Raw genomic sequence first — 15285 nt, forward strand, 5'->3', positions numbered from 1 at the left:
TGGAGGAAGTCTGCAGAAAATTAATGTCTATAGTTCTAGTCAAATGGTCACCTTAAAAATAAGTTATTGATATACAGAGAATTGGTTGCATAACCTGTCTAGACTGGCTCTTTATAACCTCACTGGGTAAGGAATTCTCACTTTACAGTAAAAAGAAAAGAAAATAACTTGCATCTCCAAAAAAGAGTGTTCTTCTGACCATGAGCTGTCTAGGTTGAGCCTAGGTTTTCACTCCAAGTAGTTTTGTGTCTTTTTAAGGCAGTGATTCTCAAGAAGGGTTCTCAAGGGTGCTGCCTAATGTTAGTACTGCTGGGTGTGCAAATATAAAGGCATGCTTCACAAGATAAACCCACAGCTTGTAAATCGAAATCCATAGCAACAAAAACATTTCTGACGTGTTGCAGTCTGAGTTCTTTGCAAAAGAAAAATTGCTTTTTTATTCTGTAGTCAAAAAATAAGTGAAAGCTAATGGCTGACATTTTCTGAGGAGTGCCTTGAAACTACTGGAGGGGGGGATTGAGTCTAAAAATGGTTGAGAGCCACTGCTTGAAGGTATCTGGTGCTGATTTCAGTGTTAAGAAGAGGTGATTTTACAGCAGGGTAACTGACAAGCCATTAGGTGCATCCCTTATAGTATTTACTGTGAAGTAGGTAGACAGAGCCTACATATTATGCCCCCTTCTGCCTGTTGACTGTGCCTGGCTTACCTTAGAATGATAGGAAATTAGGGTTGGAAGGGACCTTAAGAAGTCTTCTAGTCCAACTCCTCGCTCTAAAGCAAAACCAGCCCCAGCAACTAGCTCATTGGAAAATTTAAAATGTCTTATTCAGCTGTGATTTTACAGTAGGCTAGCTAATGACTATTACTTACATCTAGGTAAAAACATAGATTTTTACCAGTGAGAATAGAAGCTTAGCATGCCTATTGCTGTAAAAGAAAATTAAGCAAAAAAACCCAAACAAACCCCCAAATACGTTGGCAAAGAGAGGTTTGCTGTCATCCCTTGCTTAACTTTTTAAAGTAATTGATCCAGTTATAATAATTTTAATATCAGGGTGCATCCACATGTGCACTTAACTGCTATGGTGTAAAGTGCCACAATCTACACATGCCATGCTGTTAGATCACAGCAAACTAATTTTTGCCTTCACAAGATAGTACCTATTGGGGAAAGTAGTTTCACCATAGTGGTGGCAAAAATAACTGTGCCTAAGTGCATGTGTAATTGCTGATCTGAGCATAAATTGTGCCTGGTCAGCTCAGGAAGCAAGGGGTCAGACCCCTGACTGCTGCTTAGCTACATGGCTCCGCTCTTCAGGCATTCTCGTGCCCCAGCCAGACCCTCCACTGCTCAATGCCATGATCTGGAATCCGGTGTTGACTCCCTGAGCCTGCTGCCAGCCTGGGGCTGCTCTGACCTGGCTCAAACTGCTGCGGTCCTAGGTGCATGTGTAACTGTTGTGCTTGGGAACACTTTTCTGTTATATTGCCTTAATAGCATATGTAGGTGCACTCAGGGCGAGGTTCCCTCAGCATTTCCACAGTTCAGTGCCTAATTTAGTATGATGTTTGGCGGGGGGAAAAAAGAAAGAATCATCAGATAAAATGAGTTTTCTTGTCATTTAGCTCATGCTCTTCCATCTAGCTCCATTTTTTGTATATTATATTCAAGTACTGCTTTTGATGAAACACTAGATGGGCATCTAAACAGTTGAATCCCCCTGTCTTAAGGAGGATGATAACTGGAGATGATTAACTCTTTTTTCTGACCTTTATTTCCATTTCCATTTTTCTGACCTTTATTTCTATTGCAAAATTAGCTTGAGCTAGTTTAGCCTGGCTTAACCTAGCATAAATAGAGCATTTGCCAGGCATATCAGTGTTGCCACAGTGTCACTGTAATGGCCTGTGTCCCTGGATGGATTTCTGGTGAGAGATCCTAAGGTCCTTGTCAGTGCATTTAACCAGGCTGCTCTAGTCTCAGGGTACACCTGATCCTTCTTGCTTAGTCTGGAATGTGGCAGTGATGGAAGAGAAGTGATGTGGCAGTTATGTGAGAAAAGCACCTTAGTAAATGCAGGCAACCCCTGCTTAACACTGTTTTGCTTATTGCTATTTTGCTATAGTGCTCATTTTGCATTGATACCTGATTCCACTTAGCGTTCAGCGAGTTTTGTTATAATCCTCAGGGGGATCGTACAGCTGGCAGCAGGGAGCAGGTTTCCCTTTTGGTTTCATGTAATGCTATTCTGCTTAATGCTTGTTTTTTCGCTAACCAATTAAGAGTGCTAAGCGGGGCTTACCTTTACTGTACCTTATAAGCAGAATTACTTATTCTTAATTCAGGTACTTTTGAAGGCAGAAATAAATAGCAAGAACTTTCAGTGAGAGTCAGTCTGCGTATGACAGAATAATTCTTTGCCACCGCTCCTTTTCTATCCAGTAGAAATACAAATACCACTTCAGGCATATTTTCCCAAATGTCTTATCTTGCAATTTCTTGTAGATTTCCAGCACAAAAGGAGGATTTCTTGAAGGTCATTTCTGTTTCAGTGCCATTTGGAATGTAGCATAATTGGAGCAGACAGACAGACACAGGTTTCAAGCACAGTATGGAATAAGTTAGAAGAGTATGGTCAAGGTGAGATTGTTGGTGAAGCAGCATTGTGGTGAGGAGTGCAACCCCTGCCAGGCTGTCTCCATCAGTGGAATTTCCCATGCAGCCCCTGCACTCATGCAGCACAGGAAGGAAGCCCCAGCCCCTGCATCACCATGGAGCATTGGGACCTGCATGCTTGGGGGGGATGGAAGGCAGCCGGCTCCAGTGCATAGGGCTTCCCTCCTGTGCCATATGAGTGTGGGGGCTGTTTGTGTGTAGCGGGGAGCAGTGGCCATAGAGATAGCCCAGTGGGGGCTGTGCTCCTCACTGCAGTGTGCAGTGCTGGCTGGAGCCGTGCAGTGCTGGCTGGAGCCGTGCAGTGCTGGCTGGAGCCGTGCAGTGCTGGCTGGAGCCGTGCAGTGCTGGGCACCAGTGCCTGTGCCAGGCACAAGCACCCTGAGCGCCCTCACCTGCTGCTGCACTATGGGGCGGGCCATCCTCCCTCATACCCCACAAGTGTGACACACCCCCACACAACCGCAACCTCTCACAACCCCCCCACCCCACCCCACCCTACATCCCCCCCCAATGTACACACACTATACAAGACTAAGAATTTATTTTTGAGTCATTATGTAATCATCTCCATATACACGATGCAAACACAAATAATGACAAATATTTTTTGTAATAAAATTAAAATATGTTATAGTAGGTGTTTAAATTTTAGTTTATTTGGTTTTTTCCTGGTTCTAAGATGGCAACCCCCCCCCCCCCGGAGCATTCCTGGGGGCTAAGGACTTCTGGTGTCAAAGGTCAGGGGTTAGGAGTGGAACTCCTGGTCCTAAGATGATGACTGGAGGGGCGTGGCAATTGTCAAAGGGCGGGGCTAGCCATGTGGTCCTCGAAAGCTCACCAAACCTTGTTGAGCAGCCCTCTACCTGAAATAATTGCCTGTCCCTGATATACAGGGTAGCTAGATACCATAATCACGGAAATATTATGGATATATCAGGTATATTATTAAGGGCTTGTGCTCCCTTGGGGTATTTTTGCATTACCTGTATCTTATTAGTTAAACTGACCCTTTTTAATTCAGATCTCAAGCTTCTCTAAACTCTAAATTCTTTTCTTTTAAAGAAATTGGGTCAGGTTCTATGCTGTATTTCCAGGAGGCAGCCTAAAGTTATCTTTATAGTTTCCTAATTTTAAGGTTCTGGGGTATCAGAACAGCCACTGACATAATTTTGAGAGTCTAGCAAGGTGCTCTTAGTTAAGTCCCTTTCTCATTTTGATTTGCAGTGAAAACCAAAATGGTCACAGTAATAAGGTGCACCTCAGCTTTTCTGCAGGCAGATCTATGTAACGTAAACAAGTGCCAATCATGAATTGTCCTTTGGCCCCTGGCATACTCTTTGCCTTTATATCATGATAGTCTTGAAGAATTTGAAAACGATATGCTGCCAATCCATTTGGTGCAAATTTTCTTCTCAGGAAGTCCCCAGATGATGTCTGCAGTTTAAAAACTGTGAAGTTTAAATCATTTAATTCTATTGATGTACTTAAAGATAAATGGATTCTTATGGTAACTTTAGATTGAAATGGGAATTCAGTTAAAATGCAGAAACTAACTACATAGGAAGACTTTTCATTAGTTACATAAAATGTTGTGTTGCTTATGTTAAAAATATCAAAATAGTTTGCATTGTAAACCAACATTTATTAAATCAAGTAGCAGCTATAGTTAATGAATTAAACTGTTCTGGTCACTCATGTTCTTCCAGCTTTTTATAGCTAGTAGAGCTCAGCATCTTGCTTCATTTTTATTTCTAGATTAGAAGGAAACAAGCTTTCTTGCTTATTCAGCTCTTAATCTGTTTCTTAATTCTGAACTAAAACGAAGAAAGTATTTTCTCTGCACCCAATGACTAGATTACAGTTAATTTATTATTTCATTAAATTGGTTCCAGATGCTTAGCTAGCAATTTCCCTCAGCTCAGCCTTTCAATTTCACTATTCAAGATTTAAATGAAATTTATTTTATGATTTTTTTTAAATAATTTAAATACATAACACATTTGTTTTTAAAAGGATCAGTGTATATACATGATACAATTAAATTTACATAAACTTTAAAAAAATGGACCTTTATTCAACTTGGCTGTCTACTTTCTTTCTATAAGCCTAAATCAGTGGATTATCTAAAAACTAATGAGTCATGTCAGTGATGTCCTTTAAAAGTGGGTAAGGTCGAAATGGAATTGATTTAAAACTAATTAGGAAAGGCATGCATAATTGTATTGTGGGTAGAAGAAACGTAGTCCCCAAAGTGAATAGTGCTGCTATGTAATATGCTCCATTATCATGGGCATTGTAATAATGGTTCCTAGTCTTCCAGCCTGTCATCAGGATCTGAACTCAGTTCAGGATCTTTAGTTCTAAAGTACAAAACTTTATTACTTGAGTTAAAGGATTAAGGCTGCAAACTGTCAGCAGGACCATGTGGTCGTCTTCTGTTGACCAGCCTGTGAAGCAATCTGGTAACATACTACTTGCGAGTTAGGATTTTTCAGTGATTGTTTCAATCCTGGCATTGGAAAAATTACATCAGCAAGCTTTTTTTTGCTTTAGTGGTAACCTGTGTACCCTTGATGCATTGCATCTCTGTACAACAGTTTCATCACTAGAGAATCTAAATTGGGCATCTAATTTTTTTTTTTTTTTTTACTGCCTTATAGTTTTAGCATGTGTATATTTTAGGTGGGCTGAGTGGAGGTAATTGTAGCAGCAGGAAAAGGGAAAGATAATATTTTATGCATGTAAAGCAATAATATATGAGGGCTTGCTACAAATGGCCATTATACTGTGTATATTGCTGTTGACTCTTATTGAAGGTATACATTGCTACTTTATAAATGGGTTAAGAGGCTGCCAAAATATTAATCTTAAAAAAAAAAAAAAGAGAGAGCGAGAGAGAGAGAACCAGTTCCTTAGTAGTGAGTGAGTTTATTTCTGTTTTTAGTCTTGCCTTTCTAAAACATTGAATGTTATGGACAGTTAGAAGTTTTTGAATGCAGTTTTTATAACCAGCCCTTCTAATCCCCAGTTACAATCCAATTGCTGTACCTATGGTGCTGGAAAACATCACTGAGCTACCATGTAAACAGGAGGTGAGCAACAAGGAGAGAGAAGAAATGGAGCGGGGAAGAAAGGGAGTAAAGCTATTTAGCTGTTTTATTTTGATGAGTAAGCAATAGTAATAAAATTATGAAATAATACCTTGGGAATACTGACTCTATCTGTCATCTACTTTATGGACCAACAATTAAAATGTAGGAGAAATGGGATGGTGAGATCTGAATTGACAATTTTTCAGAAATCACTGATGAGATGCAGTCAGTGTTGCACTTAAACTGAGTTTCTAACTTAGTGCTTTATGAATCAACACAACACTAGGTTGATGAATAGCAGAAAGGCTTGCTTTAATAACTACCAACAAGTTATAAAACTAAATGCCAGCGAAGACTCTTTCCAATATAAAATAAGCTATTAGTCCTTAGTTTTATCTTAGCTGCATTGAGATCTTTTCTCAATGTAGGCAGGAAGGAGTTCTTGAAGCATGGGTCCTTCACTTGTTGGCTGGGTGGCAGGATGGCTTCTGGTCTGGACTGCACACAGCCTGCTGACAAATCTTATTAGTTCTTATACTGTTTCTTCAAAGCATTTTTCTTGATGGTTGGCCAGTTAAAGTCTGAACAAAGAAGGGAAGAAAAGGTTGGTCATCAATATCATAACTGTTAATTGCCTGACTCTTGTTCTTGATTATCTAGGTGTAAAGACTGTTTGTTTCTGCAGCCTCTGGAATTATAGGTCAATCACAGATGGTGGGTCTTGAGTGTCAGATAGTATACTTAGAGGTGTCACCAAACTTGTTTGTTGGGGTTTTGTTTATCAGTGGGGTACATTTGCGTTAGCTCGTAACTTTAGACACACAGTGAATGGTTCAGACATTTTTAATACCTTAGAGTAACATTGGATGCCTGTTTTGAGAAATGTGAGGATGTAGCATGCAGTGTATTCTCCCTATATTCAGTGCTCCTTTTACAGGTTTCTTTTGAGATGGATATTTAGTCTTTTGTTTTCTTTAGCTGATAGGCTAATTGAAATGCATATGCAGTTTCTTTGCCTGCATTGGCTCATCCTTTTTCTAAAGGGCTTTCTTAGGTGCACATATATGATGAGCACATCACGACTATTAACCACTTTTTATTATTTTATTGCATGGGTCTGGTATTGGGTACCTCAAGCACTCCACTGTCTCAATGCCTAATGGGTTGTAAACCGTTAGCAAAGTTTGATTTTCTTGTGGCAGTCTTGTTACCACAAATCGGTCTTGCCCAGCCAGTGTTCTGCATTTTTATGAAAGAGATGCTGTCAAAGCTTTTACAGTTTTCATCTGCAGCAGTCGGGACAGTTTTCATAAGGAGGAAGCTCATCCATTTGGAATGGTGGGCAAAGACATGTTTATCAGTGTTAGTGTCTCAAGAACCAGATAGGTGTTAAAGGTAAAGAGAAAGCTGATGGCTAATCAAAACATAGACAAATGTTCTCATAGTAAACGTTTTGGAAAGGAAGGCTTGGCTTGCTGTAAAGAGTTATGAAACTGAAAGCAACTTAATCATAGTAGGTAAAAGGCAAAGCAGTGTCAAGAATGATGAGGTTGTGCATCTGGGAAGTAGAAGAAATTATATATTCGGTTGTTAGAATGACAGGAGAGAAGGCTATTGGGTTAGCTTGTATGAGAAAAGTGGATGTATTGAGTATGGCAACATACAGGCACTACATCTCTGTGAGAATTGCCATTCTCCCAGTATAAACGAGGAACACACAAATATTAACTGAATTTCTCCTAGGTGGAAAATGCCCTTTCTGGGAGAAGATCTTACAGGTTAAAGTTTTTCTCTCTCAAAAGTGAACAGTAGTATGCTCCTCTCCTGGCCTAGTCTGGGAATGGAAGGAAGCAGCAGCAACAACTGCTTCCTAACTCTTCCCCAAGGTGGAGATTTTCTGGGTTGGGGAAGGGACTGGGGAATTTGACTTGATGCTCCCTTTCATTCCTTGTCTAGTCCAGGAAGAGAAGGGAGGGGCGGCTGCCAAGGCAGCAGGGGTAGGGATTGCAAAGCCTGAGGGGCTGGGAATTGGTCTTGGGGAGGCTGTCCTCAAATGTGGCTTGTGACCCTGTGGGCTTGACATAGTGTATGCCTACCGGTTGTTAATTCTTCCTGGTAGAAATGAATGCTTGTATATGCAGCCTATGTTTTCCATGTTGAGTTTAAATTGGGAGTAGGACATGAATAAAAAGAGGTCAGGGAGAGGGAGAAAGGTAAGCTTTGAGGAGAGGGGGAGAAGTAATGTGAAACTTCCATTTTTTTTTTTTAAACTTTTCCCTTGTTTTAAGTTTGGAAGAAGTATAGTGGTTTTGAGGCAGTTAAAAATCATTATGAACCTATGTCAGTCAACTGGAGTTTGCTTATTTGATTAAAGGTTTGTAGGAACAAGTGTTTTTTGATACAGAGTAGTATTAATCTCATGAATTTTTATTGGTAGACAGTTAAAGAAGCTGGAAAGTCTCTTCAAAGTAATAAAATCATAGCTTGCAATGGAGTTATTTTAAAGCTCAGTTATTACACTGTACTTCTTTAGAGCAGAGTTCCTGTACTTTGCAAGGAAGTTAACCTGATATTTGGATAGTTATTCAACTTTTAAATAACTGCTCAGTTTCAGAATTCTTTTTGTGAGGGAGTATAAGTTGATTGCTTTGTACTTGAAGTGATTTGGCATATTGCAAATTCCATTTTGAATATGGGGCTTGGTTGTCATCTTTGCTGTATATTGTCTCTGTGCGAAGCTAAAACCCACAGAAGGTTGCAGGAACAATTCTTGCAACCAGCACAGGTCTAACAAAAGTGATTCATTAAACTTTGATCATTTATTTAAATAGGGTACAATTTAACAAAAAGATGCCCTTAATGGTAATCAGTTTTCAAAATCTGAACCCTTAGGGTAGGGTGGACAGTAAGTAAGTAGTGGTTTTATTTTGGGGAACACTTTGATCACCTGATGTGACTCATCTCTAATATTTATTTGACAGGGGATTAGAGGTTGTAAAACACAGGATCTCCTTACTACTACCCATTTTAGAGAGAGCAGAACACTAGCTTTGAGGGAAGAGGATGGGGGAGAAGATGGAGACATTCTAGAGAAGGTATCATACACAAAGTAGGTTAGGGGGAATAGTGAGATCCTTGTTTCCTCTCACCAAAGGCTTTCTTCTAAGCCAAAAGAACATTTTAAGAGATGCAAGGAGAAGTACAGGTATTTTAATGCTTGGTCTTGATTTGTGCATTTCTTTTTTTTTGCCTGAAGTAAAAAGTGATTGGTTTTAGGATCCTTATAACTAGGGGTGCAACAATAGAGTTTTTTGGGCCGATACCAATGGCCAATTTTCAAAGATCCATATTGGCTGATATTGATCCAATTGCAGATTATGGCTGTGGCTGCGCGCATGCACAGTGCACTTATCAGTGACGTTATTGGCCACATCAGCAAAAAAAAGCCAATTGCTGATGCTGTCAATTTTCCTTATATTTGTGTTGATCTGGTATGTATCAGTGCACCTCTATTTACAAATTTTGTGCATGTTTGCTTCCACTGTCGTATAGTGATGAAGTGGTAAATATAAACTGCAAATATAAAGAGCTCGTAAGTTTGAAGCTCTGAGAGTCGGGATGAAGCTTGAGAAAGTGTGACCATCTGGGAGTCACTGCTTCAGGTGTTGAAGACAGGTGGGTTGGAAGGTCCTATTTCTGTGGAAGGTATAGCAGAGGGCCTGTACCCTGGATATGTTCTAAAGCAAGGATGGCTGTGGCACAAGTGGCATGGGCAGCTTCCATGTGTGACACCCAACAGATCAGGGAGGGGATAGGCAGCTCAATAGTAGATAGGGCAGGAAGGAGAAGATGGAGCAAGAGATCAGGCAGGGAGCATGATGCAGGAAGAAGCAAACAGATCGGGCAGAGGCAGAGGATTGGAGTGACACTTGGGGAAGGTGTGGCGGGGCCAACTTGTGTTATGCCTGCCAGTAACGGTGGTCCTTACTGTTCTAGAGGAATAGAAAAGGATGGTCCTAGAGTGTACTCAGACCCAAAAAAGTTTAAACATAGTAGGTCTAGCATGTTGGGATCTAAACTTAGCAACCTGGTATGAAGAGCTTTATACAGGGTAGACTTTATCTGTTTTTCTTAGCAAGTGGTTCTGCAAGTTACAGTGTAACTGATTTATAGCCTAAAAAGAGACTGAGTTGAAAGCAATAACGATATGCTGCTACTATAATTGCAGTGTATAATCAACATGTAGTAGTGTTGAAAGATTTTTATCTTTGTGGACTTGCTGCTGTGGCTAGATTAGGTTGTAGTGTTCATTGAGAAGGGAATGTGTATGGAAATGAGAAAACGTCAGTGTTCAAGGATTAATAAAATATTGGCTAATAATTTATTTTTAAATCATGAAAGGAAATTACTTGCATATACTGTCCATCAAGGATTTTCTTGGGTTTAAAAAATCATGTCACAGATGGATGGTCGTATAAGTTATTGAAGTGTCCAACATGGAATGCCTACTTCTTTTTCTCTTCCCTGGTTCTGCCTTGGCTGCCCAACAGATACATTTTTTTCTTTCTTTCTTTGTGGTTGAACATGTTAGTTGGCTGATGAACCTTTACTGAAAAGGACATAAATGCGCCACATGCAAAACCACGATGATTTCTTTGATTGCAGGGACCTTTTGGCCAGCTGGCAGTAAGGACTTGTCTTTAGAAGAAAACCTTTGGGCTCGTCTGTATCTCCCTCCCCTCAAAGGGATGGCAGCCCGAGGACAGCTAGCATTCATCCTGATGCCAACAGACTTCAGAGGAGGTAAGCACCTCAGAATGCTCCCTAGACAAATACTTCTCATCAGTCCTGATCCCTGGCTTGGTAATGTTCTTTAGTTCAGCTTCTGTTCACGGCTCTGTCATGAAAAATATTTGCTTAAATCTTTCCAGAATTCCCTGGGGCCTTCTCAGCTGGCTCCAGCCCCATTAAGCTTCATGGCAATACATTTCTCTGTGAACAAGCTTTGTCCATTCAACTTGAAATGTGCCCTCAAAGTAGGGGGAAAGAAATACACTTTCTGGGGTTTGTACTAAACTCAGACGCAACATTTACTGTCCCCTCCCTTGTTTTGTTTACATCTGGCCCAAAACTTCAACTTATTTGCGTTCGTGTTCTTTAAAAATCAAGGGAGGACGATTGTACTTATTTCCCTCAGTTTTTTGAAGGAAAGCTTTTTAAAGGATTTCTGGTGGACTGTCGTTTATTTTCCATTTAATTCTTTCCATCCAAGTTAGAGAACGTAGATTGCTAGAAAGCATTATTCCAAAACAGGATCCTTCAGAAGCAGAGTGCACTGCATTTCATTGCCTTTGAGGGAAACATGTCCCTAAAGGGAACTTTTATGCTTGTTGGTGATACAGCCTTGAGAAGAACTTGGCTCTTGATGCAGTGCAGCTGTTTACACCTACTCATGTATCCAGAATAAATGTTTAACCTAGGGCTCAATTTAAAAGAAACATACTACTTGGATGTCAGGAATCTAAAACTAAAGATCTGATTTCCTTACTAGCAAATTATTTTTAGTTGATGCATCTGTGGACTTGTATCTATATGGCTGTTGCCTGGGATAGTTTTGTAGTTAGAAGAATGCTCTTGAATGATAAAAGACTTTCTTTATAAGCCACCCTTCCTGTTCTTCCCTTTAGATTTTTTTTGGTGAGAAGCTGTATGTGGAATTGAGGGGCCGTTTGGAAATATTCTCTTTAAGTCCTTTTGCAAAATAGCCCTTGCTCCCATTCTGACTGAGATGAGTTTTCATTTCAGGTGATCCACAGGAAAGTGCAGCTATAGGTCTTGCTTTGGTTCTTATTCCAGAGAGCATCACATGAAACAAACCAGGAACAAAGACACATACCCTTTTAGAAAGAGGACTTAAGGGAAGAGGTTTTTCTTTCTTTATAGGAATCTTTGTGGATTGGTGAGACTTTAATAATATATTATTATTGTAATATGTGTAATAAGTTTTAGTTTTTTAACTATTTTCATGGGTGAATGTGTCTAGAGCACGTATTTGACAGTTGCAACTCTTAAGTTGTATTACTTGCTAACTCCTGTGTGAGATTGGGTAACTTCTTGGTCTTGATTTTTTTTCCATCTGTGAAATGGGCATGCTTGTTAATTACCAGAAGTTAGCTGGTTGTATTTTCTTAAAGCCATTTTTGCATCCTTTATAATAAAAACGATATATAGAGTACTGAGGACTGTCGTTTTCAGCTTTTTAAAAAATTTTTCATCCATTTCATTTGTGGGGCTTTACCCTCTGCATGTATACGACTTGTAGAGCTGAACTTAAGCCCATTGAGCAACAAAGGGTTGCATCAGCTCACAACTCCCTTTTACATGTAAGCAAATACCATCTTCACTGGATTTCAACAACAACTGGTAACTTGTGCATACCTCATTTTAGGAAACTTGAAAGTATATGGTTCCTGCCTTTGCTGATAACCTTCATATCAAGCAGATGTAATTTCTGTCTGCAATTTCTCAGTAACCAGATCTTTTGTCATCTGCATCTGTATTCACTAGTATTTTTTCCAAATTCTCAGACTTCTATGTGCAGCAAACTATATTCATAACTTTTTCTGGGGAAAAATTGAATTCTGTATTTATACATCATCAACAATTTTCAACTTGCAGAGATTTTACTACTTCTTCTATGTTCTTTGTTTTAGATGCATAGTTGTTAATGTCGGCATAGGATCATAGGAATCCTGGACATCCTTCTACTTGCACTTAAAAAAAGAAGACAAACCATTTGAGACTGGTTTGGAGAATTGCCTTAGAGCTCTTGTTTTTCTCTTGTAGAGTTTTCCAAATGTGCCAAAAGGAGCAGCAGTAGATTGAAAATGACACAGTTTACCCTAGCTGCTTCTTACTCTTTCCAGTGCAGAAGTGCTAGACAGATTGATCATAGGCATGTTTCTTGGGTTTTCTGCTTATGAGATCATAGTAAGTGAAGGGGGAGAGCCACTCCTAACAGAAATATTGAAAAGATGAGACTTTTATTTAGGTTCTCCTGGATAGTCTTTTTCAAACAACACATGTATAGAGGAGAAAGAGGATTTCACTTTAGTCTGTTTTTGTATTCTAAAATGAGGAAGATTAAAAACAGAAGAAAAGGGTTCTTGGGTTTCTGAGTTCAGGAGTAGGTTGTGAACTTTAATTAGAGTTAAATCTAGTTTGTTGTTTGTTAGATCAGTTTTGATAGAGTACTGCAAAAAACATCCTTTTTTCCCCCTTGCAGTCTTTCCAGCTGATAATCACATTTTCTAAGTGAACGTGACGACTTTCTTAAGTACAGTCCTTTTATTTGTATATCAAATACTCTATTTTGGAATCACTATTTCTGTTGAGGTTCTGTTATGAGAAATGGACAGTTGGTTTCTTGGCATCTTGTCTTGTTCCAACTATTTTTGTACCCCATAAATTTGTTCAAGTTCTCGAGTTAGTTTTCTAGGCTGAAAGTGGGTAGAGCTCCACAGTTCTTAGTTCCAATTCTTTCACAGAACTGTTTCTTTCACAGTACCTACAATCAGAATTATTTTTTTTTTCAGGTCCTGTTCTAAAACATGCGTCTTCAGCCGTGAGGGAGGGGGAATAAGCAGTAAGGAGCACTTTTGGGGGCGGTATTTATTCTGAAACTGCATCTTTAATAGCTGAGGCAGCTCAGGTGTCCAAACTCTTGTCTTCTCGTGAAGGTCCTTTTGCTCTTGCAAGGCTAGCAATCCCTTTCCAGCCTCATCTGACCTGGATTCAAGGCGTCTGATAAAATAAACTGGAGTATGATGAGGAAATGTTGCAAAATCATTGTCTTAGGTAGAGTATTTCCACCAAAGCTAGAAAAACATTCATAAACATCATGGCCCCTTTTGAAAAACAGAACAAACTTATCTGAAGTAGAATTGCATGTAACCACAAAAGGAAGATCCAGAGACTGCAAAATACTCACTAGGCTTGCTGTTATTACCAGCCTACTTTGTGGAAGACTTTTAAACTTTTTTGATGCAAAACCTTAAAATAGATAAATATTAGTAAGTTCTAGATGAGCTATCCAGCACCTGAAGGGATGCACAGATGTTTGGAACTTGGGTCAGTCCTTTGAGGGGACTCTGGGATGTTTCCCTTCCCAAGAACTTTTCAAAGAAATGTGGAGTTGGAGGTTCTCTGTCTCTTGCCTTGTAACAAGCTCTTCAGCCTCCTGTTGTGCACAGAAAAGTGGTATTGGCTCTAACACTGAGCCGGTTTAAGTCAGTTTATTTTAAAAAAACTCAAATCAAACCATATCTTTTCAAGCTAATGTTTCCATCTCAGTTTTTAAAAGTGGAGAGCTAGCCTCTTCCTTAGAAAAGTAGTATGGATTGGCACCTGAAGATTTCTTGTCTATTTTTTTTTTTCCTTTCTCTTCTGTGAAGACCTTAGTAAAAGTCTGAAGGTTAAGAGCTACCCTACTATCAAAGAAAATGGACCTGAAATGGTTAAATCAGTTTATTCCATTCTAAAACATTAAGATAAAAATCTTTTTATTCATCCATAGATTTATGAAGTAAAATGGAATTTTTTTTGCAAAAAAAAAGCATATTTTCTCATGTATAGATTCAGGACCTTTCTGAGATCTTTCACCCTGGACAAGACCATAGTAAATGTCCTAGCCCTATTTAATTTTGCCTCATCAGGAACAATAACTAAGAACTTAGTAGCAGCAGCATTGCTTTAGGTCAGAAAGACTGACACATTTCCTTACTTAAGTAACATGGTTGGGAGGGAGGTGGATCATTGATGATGACCACTCTTGCTGCAGTGTATCGGATGATTTTATGGCTCTCCTTGTGGAGTCTTGTGCATCACTTTCATCATCTCTTCCACTTTTCTAGCACCCCAGAAAGGAAAGCTTATCGAAACCAGGAGGCTATAGAAAAATTGTAGGCCTTTGTTTGCATAGGTCTTTGGAATTTTCTTAATTTAACAGGGCTAAGTGTCCTTGACTTGTGACTACTGTGTTTTGTAATTCAAATTGGTTTTATGGTGGAGCTTTGTTGCAGACCTTTCTTTTCCTTTTTGATCATTCAGTGAGAACAATAATTTGATCCTCTACTATATTCCATCCATTGGAATTGAAATTGGTTCCAGAAGAGTTGTTTGAATTGTGGAGAGGGATCAATTAAGCAATTCTTGAGTCCTTTGGTGATCTACACAGACACCATTGAAAAGGACTGAAAGCCTTAAATTCGTCCTTTAAAATTGTCTGCTGGAAACATTAAATATTTGAGAATGGTATTTCAGTTTATTGGAGCTATATGTTGTTTATTATGCACCAAAACTACTCCAGAGCTGATTTAATGTGAACCAACTGTATGTCTACAGAATGTAAACAACCAAAGAAGTGACAAGGAATGAGTTCCTGAGACTTTGAAGTACTGTCAGAATAGTACATTTATCAGATATGTTAATATCCAGGCTGCCTCATTAATCAGGGA

At 39.3% G+C, this 15285-nt stretch overlaps 1 protein-coding gene across 6 annotated transcripts in view; it reads left to right on the forward strand.

The window, feature by feature from the left end:
- Window positions 1–15285, forward strand: part of STK24 (serine/threonine kinase 24) — a 105472-nt gene that overhangs the window by 30100 nt on the left and 60087 nt on the right. The window contains exon 1 of one of the 6 annotated variants that reach the window (XM_090023186.1): window positions 10437–10573. The exons of the other annotated variants lie outside the window; for them this stretch is intronic. The gene's annotated coding sequence lies outside the window, so the exon portion shown is untranslated. Of the gene's footprint in view, window positions 1–10436; window positions 10574–15285 lie in introns of those variants that run through there. 6 annotated transcript variants of the gene reach the window in all.

The sequence above is a fragment of the Crocodylus siamensis genome, chromosome 1, assembly GCF_052110815.1.
Source record: "Crocodylus siamensis isolate JL-2025a chromosome 1, ASM5211081v1, whole genome shotgun sequence".
NCBI lineage: Eukaryota > Metazoa > Chordata > Crocodylia > Crocodylidae > Crocodylus > Crocodylus siamensis.